Here is a 21,790-nt window from a genome sequence, read left to right on the forward strand (position 1 = left end):
GTCTTAATTAAGGTTTCAGGGAACGACATTAAACAACCTCATATACCATCTTCCAAAAGAATTATTTTGTAAAACTGATGCCTAGGGTATGGTAAAAGATAATATGGTAAAAACCATATTTTTCTTTCTGGGACATTAAATTTCTAAATCTATTTATGCATGCTGCTTTGAAATACATTCCTTGATTAGGAATCATTGTCTGTCATAGGAGTGAGGAAGGACAACACTCAAAGTAATAAGAAGAGAAAATATGGAAAAATTAACTCCTACTAAGTTTAACACATTTACTAAAATTGAAATGATAAAATGATGAGCATGGTCCTTGCACAGAGATGATATGCAAACTTGTAAAGCATTCCATATTTTTGTTGCAAGAAGAATGACCAGGTCTACTTTAAGCTAAGAAAATCCCCACAAGTACAAAAATTCTACATAAAGAGAGCACAAGTCCCCATCACAACAATCTCTCTCAATGTCAATAGACTAAATGTGCCAATTCAGAGGCACAGAATAGGAAGATGAATTAGAAAACTGAAACCAACGATCTGCTGCCTGCAAGAAACACGTCTGAACAATCAAAGCACCCATGGGCTAAAAGTAAAAGAGTGGGAAATAAGTTTTGAAGAAAATATGACCTCCACAAAGCTGGAGTGGCCATACTAGTATCAGACCACATGGACTTCAGGCTAAAGGTTATCAGAGACAGTGAAGGTCATTTCTTAATGATCATGGGATATGTACATCAGAAAGAACTCACCCTCCTCAATGTATATGATCCTAATGACAGACCAGCAAAATACTTAAAACAACTTCTAATTGACTTATAGAAAAACATTGATAGCAACACAATACTAGAAGGAGATTTCAACACTTCTTTGTCACTTCTCCATAGATCAAACAGACTGAATCTCAGCAAGGAAATCTTTTCTTTAAGGGAAGTAATGAACAACCATTGGCTTAGAAAAGAAATCAAAGAGGAAATAAAAAGTTTCCAGAAACAAATGAGAATGAGGACACGAGCTAACAGAACTTGTGGGACACAGCAAAAGCAGTGTTAAGAGGAAAGATTATAGATCTGCCAGAATTCATCAGGAAGAAAGAAAGGGCCTACATGAATAAATTAGAGCTCAAGATTTTGGAAAATGACCAAGAAAAGTAGTCCAAACTAGGCTGGAGGAAGGAAATAATAAAACTTGTACCAGACATCAATGAGCTAGAATCCCAAAATACAATCCAAAAGACCAATAAAAGCAAAAGCTGGTTCTTTGAGAAAATAAATAAGATCAATAAACCATGAGAAGCGTCTCAATGAAACAAAGAGAAAGAATTCTAATAAATCGAATCAGAAATGCAAAGGGGACTATCCTAATAGAAAGTACAGAAATCCATAGGATCATCAGAGATTATTTTGAGAATCTTTGCAGCACGAAATGAGAGAATCTTGAAAAAATTTGATAAATTATTGGATTCCAATTGCCTCCCAAGGCTGAACCAAGAAGATTTGGAATACTTGAACCTATCACTAACAAGGAAATTGAAATGATGGTCAAAAGTACACATGCAAACAGAATCCATGGCCCAGATGGATTCAATATTGAACTACTTCAAACCTTTAAAGAGAAACTGCTTCCAACATTTTTAAGATTTTCCAGGAAAGTGAAGAAACAGAAATACTCCCAAATAGTTTCTATGAGGCAAAGATCACCCTAATACTCAAATCGATAGAGATACCACAAAAAAAGAAAATTACAGACCTATTTCCTTGATGAATACAGATACAAAGATTTTCAAGAAAATACCAGCAAAGAGAATCCAGAAACTCAACAAAAGATCACACACTATGACCAAGTAGGTTTATCTTGGGGATGCAAGGATTGCTTAACATTCTCTAGTCAATTAACAGAATACACCATCTCAATAAAATAAAGATAAAAGTCATATGATTATATCAATAGATGTAGATAAAGCATTTGATAAGATCCAGCACCCATTCATGATGAAAAACTCTCAACAAAATTGGAGTTGAAAGTACTTTCCTCAATCTAATCAAAGCAAATTACCACAAACCCACAGCAAGCATTATTCTCAAGGGGGAAAATCCAAAGTCTTGGAGCAGAAATCAAAGAAATAGAATCCCAGAATACAATCAGGCACAAAACAAGTTACCCACTCTCACCACTCCTATTCAACATAGTACTTAAAGTACTTGCCATATGATTTCGGTAAAAAAAAAAAAAAAGATATCAAGGGCATCCATATAAAAAAGGAAGAACTCAAGCTTTTACTATTTGGAGATGACATGATACTATACTTATAAAATCCCAAAGAATCTACAAAAAAGCTCCTGGGAACAACAGATTTGTTTAGAAAAGTAGCATATTACAAAATCAATATCTGGTACTCCATGGCTTTCCCATATATTAATAATGAAAGAGAAAAAAGAGATAGAGAAAAACAATCCCATTCACAATAATACCTCAGAAAATAGAGTATAATAGAATCAACTAAAAAGGTTAAGGAACTATACCAAAAAAAAAAAACCTACAAAACACTACTTCACGAAATAAGAGAGTATTATGAGGAAATGGAATCTCATCCCATGCTCATGGATTGAGAGGTTTAACACTGTCAAAATGGCAATACACCCCAAAGCTCTATAAAGATTTAATGCACTTTCTATAAGGATACCCATAACATTTTTCAAATAAATAGATTAAACACTCTTGAAACTCATACAAAACCATAAACTCCCATAAAGAGCTAAAGCAATCTTTGGTAAAAAGAAGAAGGGAACACCTTCCCCAACTACAAACCCTACTACAAAGTTTTAGTAATCAAAATATCATGATATTCAGATAAAGACAGGCCTAAGATCAATGGAATATAGTCAACTATCCTGACGCTGGCCCTCAGATTATTATTACCTAATCTTTCTTAAAGGCTCAAGAAATATGAAGTTGAGCTAGGAAGTCTCTTCAGCAACTGGTGCTGGGAAAACTGGACAGCAATATGCAAAAAAAATGAACTCAGACCTCTTTATAGTGCCAGGCACAAACTCAGAATAAAATGTATTAAAGACCTCACTATCATACTTGAATTCTTAAGATATATGGAGAAAAATGTGGGAAGATCCCTTCATGACATTAAAGCTAAGGGAAACTTCTAGAATGAAACACCACTGACCAAGGAAGAGGAAGTGAAGATAAACAAATGAGACTACATTAAACTAAGAAGTTTCTGCAACTCAGAAAAAATGGTGACCATGATCGAAAGACAGTCCACATAATGGGGAAAAATTATTTATGCAATACCCATACAATTAAGCTCAAAATTCTGACTCCTGTATCATTAAGAACACTAAATAGTTCCCGTGAATTTTATTCTTCTTCACATATATTTATTCTAAAATATTTTAGATTTACTTTTAAACCACAGGTAAAAAGGTAAACTTATAAGTTTTTTTAAAAATAAAAAATAATCCCTATACATACCCAGGTGCGATCCAAAAAACAAAAAAGCAAGCAAGGGAGCAAGCAAGCAAGAAAGAAAGAAAAAAATTAAAAATTAAAAAATAATGCCGTTTGCAATGCTAAGGATCAATCCCAGATCATCATTCTTTGCGTTTTTGGGACACACGTGGCGATGCACAGTGGTTACTCCTGGCTCTGCACTCAGGAATTACTCCTCACAGTGCTTGGGGGGACCATACAGGATGCTGGGAATCTAACCTGGGTATGCCGTGTGCAAGGCAAATGCCCTACCTGCTGTACTATAGCTCCAGCTCCCCCCCTCCCCATAATTCATCATCTTGAGTGCCTCAGATTTTTACCTTCCATTTGGAAACTTCATCTTTACATTGACACAGTAAATTGAAACCACAGAACCATTGAATGGCATGTTATAATGGTAGCACCCATGAGCAAACATTGATAACCCATAAGTTGGCATGAATGAATTCTGTCTCAGAGGCTTCACTTCTGAGGATACCTGTCACTACCTCCTTTCTGTTACGTATCCCAGGATCAGAACCTACATCAGGCCATCAGTAGAAATTGTCCACCCGAAAGCTAGCCTTCCACTGGGATCAGAATCCTTGATCCATTTAACTTGAAATTTTTCATTCATGACTTGTTGACCTTGTTTCAGTTGGAGGCATCCAGAGCATAAACTCAGCTTTCCCGTTGTTTCCACAGGAAACCCAAATACCTAAGAATGTTATCATTTCTGACGCCACTGTTACAGATTTTTTGGAATCCCACGGTAAGATACTATCATTAATGTTATAATATTACTGTTCTCTATAGTCCGGTCTCCCCAAATAAATCTCTACCCTCCTCAGTCCAAGTGCAGACTCCAGTGTATAATGATCCTGAACGTACTTATAATAGTTTCACTCAGGTTCTCCCCTAAAGTGCACAAGTTAAGTTCATACCAATCCAAGTTCTTATTCCTAAACTACCAGAGTGGGCTTGTTCCTCAAACTTGTGTTCTCCCTTGAAGAAATACCGTGCTTCCTTTCTCTATGTCTCTCTTTGCTTGTTTTGTTAAATGACTGTTCTCGCTTGAACATACAATCCATTCCACCCTACAACTGTTTCACAAGTTTCTAAGGGTTTTTCAATAAAATATATTTTGTTTCACTAAACTAAAATTTTAAAACCCCAGAGCATTCTTAAAACCAATATTTGTATCTTTTAAACCACAAATTTTGAAAATGAAAGGTGGTAAAGCCATGGAATACTACTCAGTTGTATGAAGTGAAATCTTCTTATTATTTGTATATAAAATGTATAACATGAGGAAATTATGTTTATTGACAAAAACCAGGCAGAGAAAGATAGGCATCCTACAAATTCAGGCATATGTGGAATATGGAGAAAACAAATTAAAAAAATAAAATGAGACAGACAAACCTCTAAACATTATTTATATTTTATGATATATAATTCAATTAACAATGGTTTCTCATACACATAATTCCAACATGACACTCCTCATTCTCTCAAAGAACAAACCCTCCCTCTCACCCAATCCCCCAGAATCCCTCCCTCCTAATCCCCTGACCCAATTGTGTGGATCAGTTCTCCCCTTACATTGCTCTTGAACTTTTGTTGCTACCTTGCTGTGTGTCTTTACATCCCACATATGAGAAAAATCTCTCTGTATCTGTTCCTTTCCTTAAGGCTAACTTTACATGCATGATATCCTCTAGTTTCATCCAATGTTGAAAATTACATAATTTTGATCTTTTCAAAGCAATAAAAACAAACTTTAGAACTATGAGACTATTTAGTTACCAGATCGAAAAGTATAATCAAAGTGGAAAAACTGAACAATGGTGAATGACAGAGTAGGCCTTTCAGTAGTGAGTGTAATATGATACATGCAAGTTGATTCTGCATAATCCTAAAATTTATGAAATTCTATAATGTAATTCTATAAGGTAATTTTAAATAATCAAAAAAGTATTTAAATAATTTACATTTATCTATGATTATGACGTATCTTTTGTGTCAAACTATCAGAAATAAAAAGAATGTGAGATAGAGATATGGTGTATCACTATACTTTTAAACAAGAGAAGCGCTAAAAATTTCTGTATCTTGATGAACTCTCATATAAATTGACTCCAAAATCAAATTACTATACTCAAGGAAAAATAAAAGTCAACCAATTTAATCTTTTGCCTTCACTCAGGTTCCCATCTGCTGAACTCTGGCAGATGAAACAATTTTTATTTTATTTTATTTTTTTTAAATTTTTATTACTGAAACACCATGATGTACAGTTGTACATTTACAAATTTTTGTGCTTGGGTTTTGATTATACAATGATCACATGCCCATTCTTCCGCCAGTGCCCATTTTCCACCACCATGTATTCCAGTATCCCTCCCACACCAATCCCCCCCATCCCACCCTGCCTCTGTGGCAGGGCATTCCCTTTTGTTCTCTCTCTCCTTTTGGGTGTTGTAGTCTGCAAAAGAGGCATTAAATTGTAATTATGTTCAGTCCATAGTCAGAATTTTTATTTTCAAAGGATTTCTTGTCAGAGGTTTGGCATTCTTTGCTAGCAACCAACTCATTTTCTTCTGCATTTTTTTTCTAGAAATATATACTTATACTAAGAATGATTAGTCATGGGATCAAATTGACAAATGTCCCTGTTTTTACTTCAGTTCTGTTTCCTCATTATCACAAATTATTAGCAGTGGATAGAAAATAACTAGCCCAAAATTCGTGGGGGAAATGGAAATGTTTATGCTTTCCATAGTTTGGAAAATCCCTGTCACTAGTATAGTGATATACATCTAAATTTGTAAACAATATGATTAAGAAGAGGTAAACCATGACTGCCACTTCAAGGAAGAACGGGCCTTCAGCAAATATCCTTGGTTTCAGAAGGATGGCTCTGGCTTGGATGGTGTCAAACATGAGAGCTGTGAGCTACCTGCAGTTAAAACATGCTCTGAGGCTATGTGGTGACACTGCTGAGAAATGTCGAGAGCCCTGATTAGGTAGGGTCATGGGGGAGAATGGAATGATGACAAGAAAACAGAGCAACAGGACAAGATCATAGATTCCTTTGTATAAAAGTTTTCATCTCTAATATATTAATCTGTGAAAAAGAGAAACAACTTCTTATCATTCTTCCTGGCAATATATTATCCTTACATAGTGCTTCAGACAAAAAAACTCTTCCCTTGTTAGTTATTATAGCCTGAATATCTGTGAGGTCTTTGAACTCTTTCTATGTATAGAGTGCTGATGAATGAAACCAATCTCACTATTTAAGTATCTAAACTGCAATGTTCTCACCATTTAACTCTCTAAACTCTGATGGCTCCAAATCTTCTGAGATCAGCTTTCATCTCTTCCATGATATCCAGGCTTCTCTTCCCAACTGTCAACTGTCCCTTTCTTTCTCCCTCTCTCTACCAACTATGGTCTCCCTGCCAAAATTTGCCAAGACAAGCCTTCTTGAAATATAGACATAAGTTGACTTCTCCTTTTTTTTAAAATTTAGGCAATTTTGATTTTCAAAGTCATTTATATTGGAGATTTGTCATACAATATTTCAATTCTAATCACACAACCAGTGTCTGCATCCCTCCACCAAAAATTACCCATTTCTCCCTGCATTCCCACTGATTTCCTTGACAAACACATTTTGAATTTTTACTATTGTACTTTGGATTCCATACTTACAGTAGTCTTGGCATTGGTGGTTAAGACAAACACCTCAACTTTTTCATGCTGGCCTTCCTGGATCAATGCCCACTGACACCATGTAGGGGAAATATATGAGAACAAATCATTAAGCTCCAAATTTTTCAAATAATCTTTAAACAATTCTGATCGAAAGGAAAATAGTGAGAACTGGAGGAGACAACCCCTTGTCAGCCTGCAAAGTCTTTTCATTTTTCCACATTACAAAAGAAGAAATCAGTGAAGGAGGTCTGTCATTAGGCAAGTTAGGTTACCCTGCTGAGGTGTGGTCAACAGGGTGTTTTGTGCTCTTCTCTCCTTCCACCAGAAGTCCCAACCCTATGATTTTTGTCTCTTCAGTCCGCATAAAATGAAAAAGTTTTACCACACAGACATCCATGCAATGAGCCCAGCCAAGGTGATAAAAATAATTTTCAGCAAATTCATAGGTTAGTCATGGTAGTAGAATCTAAATATCATGTTTTTGTATTGAATCTGCAGGAGACACATATTACAAACCTTTTCATGATTCAGTTTCAATCATAGGATATTTTAACACCTAACCTCCACTAGTATACAGTTCCATTGCTAATGTCCCCAGTTTCTCTCCCAAGACTCCCTGTCCCAACCCCAAACCCCACCTGACAGACTTCTGTCTCTACACTATTGCAGGCACCTCTCTCTCTCTCTCTCACTCTCTCTCTCTCTCTCTCTCTCTCTCTCTCTCTCTCTCTCTCTCTCTCTCTCTCTCTCACACACACACACACACACTCACACATCCTTTGGCTATTATGGATTGTAATAGAGAGAGGGAGAGGTTCTCACGTTTATTCCTTTACCTACTTTCAGGACTCAGTTCTCACCCAGAGTAATCACTTCCAACTATCATTGTCATAGCGGTCCCTTCTTTATTCCAAATGCTTGCCTTCAGCACTTGTGGCAAGCGTCCAACCATTGACCAATTCTCCTGGCCTGTGTTTCTGCTATCCTTGGGTATTAGTCTCATATTCTGGTTTTTTATATCCAAAAAATGGGGTAGTCCAATCAGTATACCCCTTTCCTTCTGACTGATTTCATTGAACATGATATTCTTCCCTGTACATCCATTTATAAGCAAATTTCATGATGTCAGTTTCCTGCCAACTGCGTAGTATTCAATTGTGTAGGTATAACATAGTTTCTTCTGACTATTGTGAATAGTACTGCAGATGGTATTTCTGTTATAAATATCATGTTTAATGTAGCTTACATAGGAAAATACTTCCCAGGTTCCAAACATACAGAATTCACTCACTAACAGAACTTTTTTTATTTTTTTAAAAAATATAATTTATTATATGCTTTCTAAAAAACGGAAGCTATTAACAAAAACTCAGGGAAAGCATATTCTATAAATGCCAAAATTAATAACCTTAAAAAAGGACAACAGCTCCGTGTTCTTGCTCCTCAAAAATCCATGTGTTTCTTGATATATTGTCAATATCTTTCTATAGCCTTCAAATTCTTCAACTTAATTTCTAAACACTATTTTAAGTTATATTAATATAATAGGTGTAGTCAGCTTTATAGCATATTTATTTAATTCTTTCATATTTTACATAAACAACGTTTGAATTAACCATAGCACAGTAGCACTGTCCTCCCATTTTTCACTGATTTGCTCGAGCAGGCACCAGAAACGTCCCTATGGTGAGACTTGTTGTTACTGTTCTTGGCATGTCGAATACTTCACAGGTAGCTTGCCAGGCTTTGCCATGAGGGAGGGTTACTCTCAGTAGCTTGCCGGGCTCTCTGAGAGGAGGAGAGCAACCAAACCCAGGTTGGCCACGTGTAAGGCAAACGTCTTACCCACTGTGCTATGGCTCCAGCCCATATATATATTTATACATATATATGTGTATTTACACACACATACATATCTATATATTCCTCTTACACGGCTCTTAAGCTCCAACTCATATTTCTTCCTCCTCCAATTATTTACTACTTCTCTCCCCATACTTGGGGCTCAACTAATTTTCTGAATCCCCTCAGATGCATTTCTGAGGCCATTATAAAGGAATGCACAACACATACATGCAAGGAAGGCACAAAGCATATGTAGATGAATTTCATATGGACATATAATTGTGATGACAAGTTTACAAACTGTATTCCCTTCAAGTACAGAGTTCCTGATCTCCATGCACTGTCAAATATCCAGCTACTGTCCACAACTAACTAACAACACTCCCCTACCCATTTCAGTCATTTACTTCCCCTCCTATAAGGACGATTTTGATGTCAGAGTGCAAAGGTTTGATTTTGCTTTTGTTTATTGGTCAATTTAATTTTTTTCTTTATATTCCAGAAACAAATCAAATATTTTTTTTAAAAAATAAAGGACAGGAGGTGATATCAGGCAACAAATGAATAGTTGATGTGGTTGAGAATCAGCAAGAGATTTCCAGGTCAGTGTGAGGAATGGAACATCCAGTTGTCCTTCCCAGCATATTTCCAAAGGGCTGTCTTGGAGCAGGGTACATGGTGGGAAGAACCGCAGGACAGTAGTAGTGCTTGAACATATAGGGGCCTATGTTCTTCTTAGAAAATGTAATGGTATTGATCTCCATTGCAAACAACAACACCCTAAAACAAAGAAAAAGCAAAAGTGAATGCCCTGAGTTGGGGCAAAGTGGGGGAGATGGGGGGTGGGAGGGACACTGGGTTCCTTGGTGGTGGAGAATGGGCACTGGTGGAGAGATGGGTACTTGATTCTTGTAAAACTGAAACCCAAGTACAAAGGTATGTAAGTCTACAACTGTACCTCATGGTGTTTCACTAATAAAAGTAAATAAACAAAAACTAAAAAATTAAAAGTGCTATCAGCTGGTATAAGAAAAAAATGTAATGGTGTTGACTAGATTAAATCAAGCTCATTTTTAGCTATAGGATGCTATGATTCAGCTTTGATTCACTGATTGATACTTTGAAATGTCCCAGTCCATCCTCATTCAGAGAAGTCATTTATTTCTTCGAGTATTGATTTGTACAGGGAATTTCTCAGAAAATTCTTTATATAATGTATATTAAGGGACTCAATGATAATGTTCTTATTACCATTTTCAAAGAATACAAAAATACACTTTTAATAAGATTTTCTTGTTTCTCTATATAAAAGATAAATGACAACAATTAAGTTTAACTCAATATTTTCTAAAGCGCATTACATTAGTTCTTGAAAAGTAATTTTAAAAGACTCTGGGAGAGGGGAGGAGGAAAAGTCATGGATCTATAAGGATTAGTACATGTCTTTGGGTGTGTGGGGCATGGGAGTGTGTAGAATAGTTGAGATCACACTCAGCTATGTGATCTAATTTCTATATATCTATTCTCTAGATACCAGCGATATATTCACACAGGTGTATTCATATGACTATCATGTACACTAACCCTTTATCATGTACATTCACCTAATCCCGAAGGCTTCACCGACATGGCAGCACTGAGAAGGATGAGAAAGGAGAGGCCGACAAAATCTCAAGGCCGACCTAGGCTGCCACAACGAGGAAGACAAAATTGATTGTCTGTACTTTCAATGCACGTACTCTAGCACCAGATGCATCCATCGAGGACCTAATGGTACGAGCGCGAATGATCAAGTACGACATCATTGGTCTGACCGAGACAAGAAGGCACGAATCTCACCATGCCGTTTTCGACACTGGAGAAAAATTGTTCCTCGGAATTTGCGATAAAAGAGGGGTTGGAGGCGTCGGTGTCCTTGTCAACACAAACTTGGCCAAAAGCATTGATTCATTTGAATGCCTAGCAACCCGAAACGGATTTTGACATTTGAATAGATGTGGCTCACTGCCTGCAGTTTCTATCTTCGTTGTCTACGTACCAACATCTCATTATGATGAAAGAGAAACCGAGAAGTTCTACATGGAACTAGAGAAGTTCTATAAAGAAGACCACACCTTCTACAAGATCATTGTGGGTGATTTTAATGCCAAGATAGGACCGAGAAGATCAGCTGAAGAACTTCACATCGGGACCCATGGCCTAGAATGGAACGAACAGTGTGAGAGACTGTCTGAGTTCATCATGTCGACCAAGACCATTCATGGTAACTCACAGTTCCAGAGGGCAGAATCTAAACATGGACATGGGAGTCTCCCGGTGGACGATTCCACAACGAAATAGACCACATCATATTCAATCGACGGTTTTGCCTGACTGATGTCGCTGTTGTCCCAAAATTTCGAACGGCATCGGACCACCGTCTCCTTCGTGCAAAATTCTACTTCACAGAGTGGGGAGAAAGGGCTGCAAAGTTCAAAAAGAGAACTCCCAGAATGACCACACACTGGGAACTCTTTGGTACTATTGCAACAACATGGGAAGATGCCATTGTTGACAACAATGACGAGGAATATGATCGACTGGTTCAGCACCTCCATGAATGTGCGAGGAACGCCAAGAGAGAGATAGCCACAAAAAATCGCCTATCTTCGAAAACTCTTGAGCTAATTCGTCAGCGTGATTTGGCGCATGCCTCAGACAACCGCAAGCTAATGTCCGAGCTTTCAAAGCAGTGCAGAGATGCAATCAAGGAAGACCTCAAAGAGAGAAGAGCAGAAGTACTGGTAGATGCGGCAGAAGCCGGGAAAAGTATTCGTAAGGCCCGCCTGTCCTTCGCCAACTATAAGACCAAGATGACTGCCCTCCGATGTCCTGATGGATCCATCACATCCTCCAGAACGGCAATGGAGAAGATTACCTATGACTTCTACTCAAATCTCTTCGATAGCCATGTCCACTTGCCGACATACCAAATTCCACAGGATGGATATGTTATTCCCAACGTTCTCCCTTCTGAAATCCAACACGCCATTTCATTGGTAAAGAAACAAACAGCACCCGGCCCAGACAAGGTCAGACCTGAACAACTGAAGAACCTGCCATCAGTACTCATCAATACACTGGCTCGGCTCTTCACTCGCTACCTGTCTGAATGCAATGTTCCTTCCCAATGGAAAACCAGCAGGACCGTACTACTGTTCAAGAAGGGAGACATCCATGACATTGGCAACTATTCCGATCTGCCTATTGTCTGTCATCTACAAGTTGTTCACTCAAGTCATCCTAAATAGGATTGGCAGAACACTAGATGAAGGACAACCATGCAAGCAAGCAGGGTTCCGCAAAGGATTCAGCACCATCAACCATATCCACACAATAACCAAGCTCATTGAGGTTTCTCGAGCGTTCAATATGCCGCTCTGTTTGACGTTCATTGATTTAAAGAAGGCCTTTGATTCTCTTGAGACGGAAGCGGTCATTGAAGCCCTAGCCAATCAGGGCATTCAAGCCCAATACATCAGGATCCTCGGTGAGCTGTATTGCGGATTCACTACCAGGATCTCACCATTCTACAAAGAAGTGATCGTTGATGTCAAGAGAGGGGTGCGGCAGGGTGATACCATTTCACCAAAACTCTTCAGAGCCTCCCTCGAGAACATCATGCGACAACTGGAATGGGAAGGAATGGGAGTGAAGATAGATGGTCGGCAACTACACCACCTCCGCTTTGCTGATGACATTGTTTTAATAACACCAAACATCAGCCAAGCGGCACAAATGCTGGCCGACTTTGACCGTGAGTGTGGAAAGGTAGGACTACAGCTGAATCTTACGAAGACAATGTTTATGAGAAACAGCCTTGTTCCTGACGCCCCATTCGCTCTCAATGGAACGACCATCTCCGAATGCAACAGCTATGTGTACCTAGGTCGAGAGGTCAACATGAGAAATGACCTGGCACCCGAGCTGAGCAGGAGGAAGAGAGCGGCTTGGAACGCCTTCAAGAACGTCGAAGAAATAGCTAAGAGGATGAAGAACCTCCGGCTCCGGGCACATCTCTTTGATTCCACTGTTCTTCCTGCATTAACATAAACCTCAGAGACCTGGGCCCTAGGCAAACAGGATGAGAATGCTATTCAGGTCTCCCAAAGAAGAATAGAAAGAGCTATGCTTGGAATATCACGTTTCACTCAAATGAGAGAACGAATCCGGAGTTCTGACATCCATCGACGATCAAGAATCAGGGACACTGTCTCATTTGCCAAGGTGTCGAAAATCAGATGGGCTGGTCACGTAATGAGATTTAAAGAGGACCGCTGGACTAGAGCTGTTACCGACTGGATTCCATGGGATGTCAAAAGACCGCGTGGCCGCCCACCTTCCAGATGGTCAGACTTCTTCGTCAATATCATGAACAATTGGTTTGGGGCCATTCATGTTTCTGGAGCGAACAGATGCCGTTGTGCTACACTAGCATGCGACAGGGACAAATGGAGACGTTACTGGCGTCTGCTCATGCAAATTGACGACTAATGGAAAGTTAAGTGATTAAGTGATTAAGTTCCAATTTTTTTATTTTTAATTTCTAAATTTTTATTACTGAGACACCATGAGGTACAGCTGTAGACTTACAAATTTTTGTGCTTGGGTTTCAATGTTACAATGATCAAATACCCATCCCATCACCAGTGCCCATTTCCAACCACCAATGGGCCCCAGTCTCCCTCCCATCTCCCATTCCCTCAACCCACCCAGACTCTGTGGCAGGCCATTCCCTTTGGTTCTCTCTCTCCTCTTAGGTGTTGTGGTTTGCAAAAGAGGCATTGAGTGACAATCATGTTTGGTCTATATTCTATGTTCAGCATGCTGTCCAATCCTGGGAGGATCCGCCCAACACCCTTTATTTGGTGCTCCATTCTCTATCTGAGCTGCCTTTTCTGCTAGCGAGTGTGGTTGGTCTCCAAGCTATGAAGAAAAATTCCTGACACTAACCTCGGCCACTCTTGGAGTTGGTTTCCTATTGTGTTATTTTATGTTCTCCGGGTGAATGCAATCTGGCTCTGTCTGTCCCTCTCTTTCTGACTCGTTTTGCTTAACATGATACTCTCCATGTAGTACCACTTGTATGTAAATTTCATGACTTCATCTTTTCTAACCCCTACATAGTACTCCATTGTGTCAATGTACCAATGTTTCTTTAACCAGTCTTCATTTATGGGGCACTCAGGTTATTCCCAGATTCTGGCTATCGTAAAGAGTGTGTGCAGCTCACTCTTATGGCTGGGGACACAACAGGGGTTTTGCTTCTGACTGCTTTAATATGGGAATTTTTGAAATTTTGAAATTGACCTCTCTGAAAGTATTGTTGTTCAAGCAGTGAGGTTTCTGCCAGAATGCCTGTTTCATCAGAAATCTCTCAAATTTTTCATTTGAAATCTTATTTTTTTCCTTAAAATTTTTAAATTAAATGCACAATTACACAGATACACAGCCACAAAGTTGTGATTGAGTTTCCATCATAGTGTTCCAACACCCATTCCTTCATGATAGTGTACATTTCCAACCTCTAATGTCCCCATTTTCCCTCCTGCCACCCACCCCCAGCCAGCCTCTGTGCTCTATGGCAGACACTTTTCTTCTCTCTCTGACTCTGTCTGTCTGTCTGTCTCTGTCTGTCTCTGTGTCTGTCTGTCTCGCTGTCTGTCTCTTTCTCCTGCCCTCCCCCATTCTTTCCTTTTGCACATTATGGTTTGCAATACAGGTACTGAAAGGTTATCATGCTTATCCTTTTCCTCCTTTCAACACTCAGTTCTATATGTGACCTTCAGTTTAAATCCCAAGCCATTTTCAGATTGGTACGAAACACTAAATCAGTTTCTGAAAGAAGATGGCACCAAACCCATCCAAGAGACCCTGCCGCTGAGCTGCTCTTCCTGCCTTAAGATGTCTCTCTGGCTTCTTGAAAGAACAACAAGGGGAGAGGCCAAGTCCCGGACCTAAGCAAACAGAAGAGAGGAACAATTATCTAAAAAAATACCAAAAGAGGCATTGAGTGGCAATCATGTTCGGTCTAGAGTCTAATTTCAGCATGCATCTCCCATCCTGGGAGGATCCTCCCAACACCCATTATTTGGTGGTCCCGTTTCTATCAAAAAAATAATAAAAAATAAAAAAATACAAAAACAATCAGTTTTGATTCACTTGAAATATGGAAATTCTGAATTTCCCGAGTAAGAGATTTTCCCTGGCTTCACTGAAAGGATTAAAAATTAAATTGCATAAAATAGCTTTGTAATGGCCCATCTTATGGTTATTCAATTAAAAAATAAATGAATAAAATATAAATAACTCTTAAAGATTAAAACTGCCACACCAAATACATGCACCTTGATTTGAAACAGATAACTCACATTTGAAAAGAGAGAGAGAAAGACTAAAACAAAGTGAAAAAAGCAATGACTCCTTAGGAGGTCATATATATAGTAATTAACGTGGGAGGAGGTAGTGCTGGAACATACGAAAAGGTATTTAAGATTCAAGGATTCACACCCCAAGATCTTATTGCAAAATTATGAAAATATACATAACTATTAAACAATACCCACAATCATGTATGGTAAGACTCTAAATTAGATACCAATTATTTATTCACACAGATGTATTCATATGCCTATCATATGCACTAGTGAGATCAACGGAAATAATTCTTAGCACTGACATTCTTGGACACTTAAGTAGTAATCAGGATTTTATGATTAAGTTGTTATGATTTCATCGGCAGTGTTTGATTCCTTAACCAACCTTGAATGTTTTTAAAAGACCAAATACAGGAATATTAATTCATTTTTAATTTAATATAAATTATGCTGAATTTCCATGTTAAATGGAGATGGATATCTTTTTCAATAGTCTATTTGGGACACTGTCCTTGACTTCTTCTATTAGGAACTGAATATGGTACACTATAATCTCTAATTCCATCCCTAGTCCTCGCTATTCTACTTCTACTAATCAAAACAAACTTCACTTTAGATCTAGTTTTCCGGAATCTCAACTAAACTTATAGTAAAAAAATAAGTCTGATCAAATGCTTCTGTTATCCAGCAGCTGTTTAAGATGCTTACACAAGTGAAAATAATATTGAGAAAGAAATGGACACTCCAAAGTGTCATTGAATTATGCAAAAAAACATGTTGTAATTGACCATATGAAAGAAAGAAAATTAAAGTAAATTCCTTGGTAAGTTCTGGTAGTCTTGGAACCATGTTGCTCATGGGGTAATCAGCTAGCAAAGTCTTCCTTAATTTGGATGTTCCTTGTTCACATCCCTGATATCACTCTTTTCCTCTCAGATCCCGTTCTCAGTAAATCATGTGCTGACCAGATCTTTTGTTTCAAGCTTTGTTTTCAGAGGAACCCAAATGTCAAGTCCTTCCTTTTCCACTTATTGTCTCCTTTTCCATCATTTCAGACTTTTCTCTCAGCATTTTTTCCTCACTGAATACAACTTTCCTTCAAGGGAGTTGAAGTTTGTTAGTTTCGAGAGTTTACTGGGATCATTTTCCTCTAGCCACACATGAAAGTTAGTAAAACACTATTCAAGTTGTTGTGTTCCCAACCAGTCAACTACCCTTTCCTGGGAAAATTTGTTTTCAGTTTATTCTCAGTGTGTCAGAAACTGCATTCGTTTTCCTTCATTTCCACAAAAGTAGTTACTGGTACCAAGCAGACTTAATTAAATATATGTTCCTGTTAACCCACTTGCATTTGGGATCCATGTGAACACCTTTCACCTGGCTTTTATGAAAGGTGGTCATTCAATTTGCTTTTCTGGTGGCATTCTATTTCTCATTATTCCTCTCCACAGCTAAGTAACGTGAAAATACAAACTTTCGTAAATGTTATGATTGAAAGCTCCAGAAGGAATGACCGCCCTTTCAGCTCTCTCGGTCTTATATGTAACCTGTTCTTTGGAACCTATCATGTTTTCATATTTTTGTTTTGCTTATCTTTTTCAAAAAACATTAACGTAATTAAAACACATCTACCAACTCTCCTATGATGATCACCAGCTGTGCAGTTCCCTACCCTTCACGGTTTCCTTGCCATCCATCCATCCATCACCCCATTAACTCTCCTAGGACCATCTCTTTCCACCACCAACTTCCAGGATCAAGGTTAAGCGGTACCAACCGCTTTGGGAGTGGTGACCTAGTGCGCATGTCTTAGTCCGGTACATCCCCCAACACAGTCCCAACAACACTTATAACGTTGGTTCTTGTGTGAGATGCAGTTAAACGCGATGTGTAGAGAAGGCTACAATCACCAGGGACCATGGAAGACCACAGTGCAGCCCCTCAAGATAATATAATTTGAGCTCCCCCTGCTACAAATGTCCAGATGCCATTGCCTGAAAGCAGGCTTGACCACAGCGGGGAGTTTACAAATGCAAAGACTTACAGAGGCAATGAACCTCATTGTTGATACTAGCTAGCAAAGTGTCACCGTGATAGCGACTCTGAATATTGTTGGGAATAAGGGAAATGGTGCAGGTAGGGGTGCTGAACAGAGGGCCAGAGGACATGGTGACTTATCTTTGCATCTCCCAGGAGCTCATCTTCAGGCTTCATGCTGCAACTGTTCTCTTGGCTTGGTCCCTGTTAAGAGTCATCCTTGAATGACTCTGAGGGCGTTTACAACTCATCTGGAAGGTTCATTCCCCAGTGTATGTGTTCACAACCCCCAGGCATCATTTATGATTAGACCACCCAAACCTTTTAGAGATGTGTCTCAAATTTCATTATTTTCCAAAAGTGGCCCTGAGGCATAAACACAGCCTCCATGAAAGAATTTTAACTTTATTTCGGGTCACCTTTGACTCATCTGCCTTCTTTAGCCTATTCCAATTTTTTTTTTAAATCCTAATCCCCAGATTGTGTCATTTCTCCCATTTTTTTTTGGAGGACACCAGGGAAGGGGCATACTTGACTGTGCTCTGGTCTTACTCCTGGCTCTGCGCTCAAGTTTCACATCTGGTGGGTCTCTGGGGACCCTAAAGGATTGCAAGAATTGAACTGGGTCCTTCTTGCTTGCAGAGCAAATGCCCTGTCAGCAATACTATTCCTCTGACTCTACCCCACTCTTCATCAGGCCCATGCAATTTCTTATGGGCTTTAGAACCCTGGACCAAGTATATCTTTCTTAGAGTCTTGTGTATTCCTCCTTTGTCCTCTCTATAACTTCCTATTCTTTCCCATGCCATCCTTCAACCCCTGGCCTCTCCCCAAAACAACCACAGCTTCTCAAACTTCATAACTTTTATTAACAACCAATTAACTATGATGCATCTCTTCAATTTGTTAAAAATATATTAGAATAAATAAAATTTGTATGGCATTTCCGTGTTTGTCTAAGGTAACCATCTGGTACCTAAAGTGGTACCCACCATTCCAGCTATTGGTCACTGGTCACTTGACATGATGTTTCAAATTTGTTTACAAACACCTGCATGGGAACCCCAAGATTCTACCAGCTGTTGGTTGGTTTGATGAGAGAATGATGTCATAAAATAGGCAGTTGAAAGGTTGAGACTAGCCAATCAGATTTCCAAGAAGAATACCGGATTGGGTAGAGAGAGTGGTAGAATGAAGCAGGCTAGGGAGATGGAATCCTACAGTACAGTTATAACAGTTTCACCTTCCTCAGACTCTTACGTTAGAAAAATACTCCCATTATACTCAAGAGCTTACATATTTCATTAATAAATCAAGAAAATTACTAAGTAATCATTTATATTGCACTGTTCACCAGCATCATTATGTCTTATTATTAGTATATTTTATACAACGTTTACAGCAGAGTGGGTAGGGCATTTGCCTTGCAGGAGGCCAACCCAAAGTTTTATACATGCAAGCCAAGTGCTTTAGCCCTGAGCCATATACCCTGTCATCAGTAAGTTAGCTTTTAACTACAGATCTTAAGTAAACAATCAGAAAAATAGACAAATATATATATAAATGTTCACATAAATATAGACTTAGCAGTACAACATTACAATTATAAAAAACTCAAACATTTTATTGTCACTGAAATTTATTTTTTGAAAATTATACTTGTATATACACTAATATAAATACATAATTTAAAGACTCCAAAGAAATGTACCTTCATTTTACTTGTATGTTTCTTGTGGTTCTATTTCTTCTTAATATAGTTATCTCGCGAACAACACAAATTTGAACTTCTATATGATTTTTTTTCAATAATTATATTTTGAAACATTTTTGGACATTGGTATTGATGTGGAATAATTAAAGATGATCAGTATATCCTAGAATAATCAAAAATCTAAGAAAATTATGCCATGCATGTATAAAATATATGCAGATAATTGATTAGATTGGACCCCAGACTTAGTATAGGGGTTAAAGCACGTACCATGCAAACAGTCAACCCAAATTAATTGCTGGCACCACCAGAAATGACCATTGAGCATAGAGTCAGAAGTCCCAAGCACCACATACTATGGCCCAAATAACCCACAAAGTAGAGATATAATTTGTCACATAATAAACACAAAATACCAATGTATTATAAAGTCTATTATAAAATCCATTATAAATTTTTTAAATGTATCAAATTTACAGATTTACAGACCACATATAGCACAACTAGCAGACAATGTAAGTAAATACTATTAATAAACCATCTTGTTGGTCAATACTAGACTCGCTATTAAATTTGGGGGTTTACAAACGTTATATAGGAGTTAGCACCCTTAATCTCTATTTTACTCAAGAATCAGTTATATGTTTTCTTTTCTTTTCTTCCTTTTTTGTGGGGAGGGGAGTGCACCTAGATGTGCTCTGGGCTCACTTCTGATTTTCTATCCAGAATTACTTCTAGCAGGCTCAGGGTTCTGGGGATTTAACTCAGATTAGCTGCATACAATGTAAACACCCTCTACACACTGCACTAGCTCTTGGCCCCATATGTTTCTTTTTTTAATAACTTTTTAAAATTTTTTTAATAGTGAAGCACCATGATGTACAGTTGTAGATTTACGAATCTTTGTGCTTGGGTTTCGGTCATCACTTAATCACTTAATCACTTAACTTCCCGTTAGTCGTCGATTTGCTCGAGCGGGCGCCAGTAACGTCTCCATTTGTCCCTGTCGCGTGCTAGTGTAGCCCAATGGCATCTCTTCGCTCCGGGAACATGGAGGGCCTCAAACCGATCATTCATGATCTTGACAAAGAAGTCTGACCATCTGGTAGGTGGGCGGCCACGCGGTCTCTTGACATCCCGTGGAATCCAATCAGTAACAGCTCTAGTCCAACGGTCGTCTTTAAATCTCATTACGTGACCAGCCCATCTGATTTTCGACACCTTGGCATATGAGACAGCGTCCCTGATCCTTGATCGTCGACAGATGTCAGAACTCCGGATTCGTTCTCTCATTTGAGTGAAACATGTTATTCCAAGCATAGCTCTTTCTATTCTTCTTTGGGAGACCTGAATGGCATTCTCATCTTGTTTGCGTAGGGCACAGGTCTCTGAGGCATATGTTAATGCAGGAAGAACAGTGGAATCAAAGAGATGTGCCCGGAGCCGGAGGTTCTTCGTCCTCTTAGCTATTTCTTCGACGTTCTTGAAGGCGTTCCAAGCCGCTCTCTTCCTCCTGCTCAGCTCGGGTGCCAGGTCATTTCTCATGTTGACCTCTCGACCTAGGTACACATAGCTGTTGCATTCGGAGATGGTCGTTCCATTGAGAGCGAATGGGGCGTCAGGAACAAGGCTGTTTCTCATAAACATTGTCTTCGTAAGATTCAGCTGTAGTCCTACCTTTCCACACTCACGGTCAAAGTCGGCCAGCATTTGTGCTGCTGGCTGATGTTTGGTGTTATTAAAACAATGTCATCAGCAAAGCGGAGGTGGTGTAGTTGCCGACCATCTATCTTCACTCCCATTCCTTCCCATTCCAGTTGTCGCATGATGTTCTTGAGGGTGGCACTGAAGAGTTTCGGTGAAATGGTATCACCCTGCCGCACCCCTCTCTTGACATCAACGATCACTTCTTTGTAGAATGTTGAGATCCTGGTAGTGAATCCGCAATACAGCTCACGGAGGATCCTGATGTATTGGGATTGAATGCCCTGATTGGCTAGGGCTTCAATGACCGCTTCCATCTCAACAGAATCAAAGGCCTTCTTTAAATCAATGAACGTTAAGCAGAGCGGCATCTTGAACTCCGGAGAAACCTCAATGAGCTTGGTTACCGTGTGGATATGGTCGATGGTGCTGAATCCTTTGCGGAACCCTGCTTGCTCGCATGGTTGTCCTTCATCTAGTGTTCTGCCAATCCTATTCAGGATGAATCCAGTGAACAGCTTGTAGATGACAGACAATATGTAGATCGGGCGATAGTTGCCAATGTCATGGATGTCTCCCTTCTTGAACAGTAGTACGGTCCTGCTGGTTTTCCATTGGGACGGAACCTTGCATTCAGACAGGTAGCGAGTGAAGAGCCGAGCCAGTGTATTGATGAGTACTGACGGCAGGTTCTTCAGGTGTTCAGGTCTGACCTTGTCTGGGCCGGCTGCTGTTTGCTTCTTTACCAACGAAATGGCGTGTCGGATTTCGGAAGGGAGAACATTAGGAACGACATACCCATCCTGTGGAATTTGGTATGTCGGCAAGTGGACATGGCTATCGAAGAGATTTGAGTAGAAGTC

The 21,790-nt window shown here is 39.1% G+C and overlaps 1 pseudogene; it reads left to right on the forward strand.

Annotated features, from left to right (window-relative positions):
* Positions 1 to 273: 273 nt before the first annotated feature.
* On the forward strand, positions 274 to 367 carry LOC130040976 (uncharacterized; annotated as a pseudogene).
* The last annotated feature ends 21,423 nt before the right edge of the window (positions 368 to 21,790 follow it).

Source organism: Sorex fumeus, unplaced genomic scaffold (genome assembly GCF_029834395.1).
Source record: "Sorex fumeus unplaced genomic scaffold, SorFum_2.1 ptg000095l, whole genome shotgun sequence".
NCBI lineage: Eukaryota > Metazoa > Chordata > Mammalia > Eulipotyphla > Soricidae > Sorex > Sorex fumeus.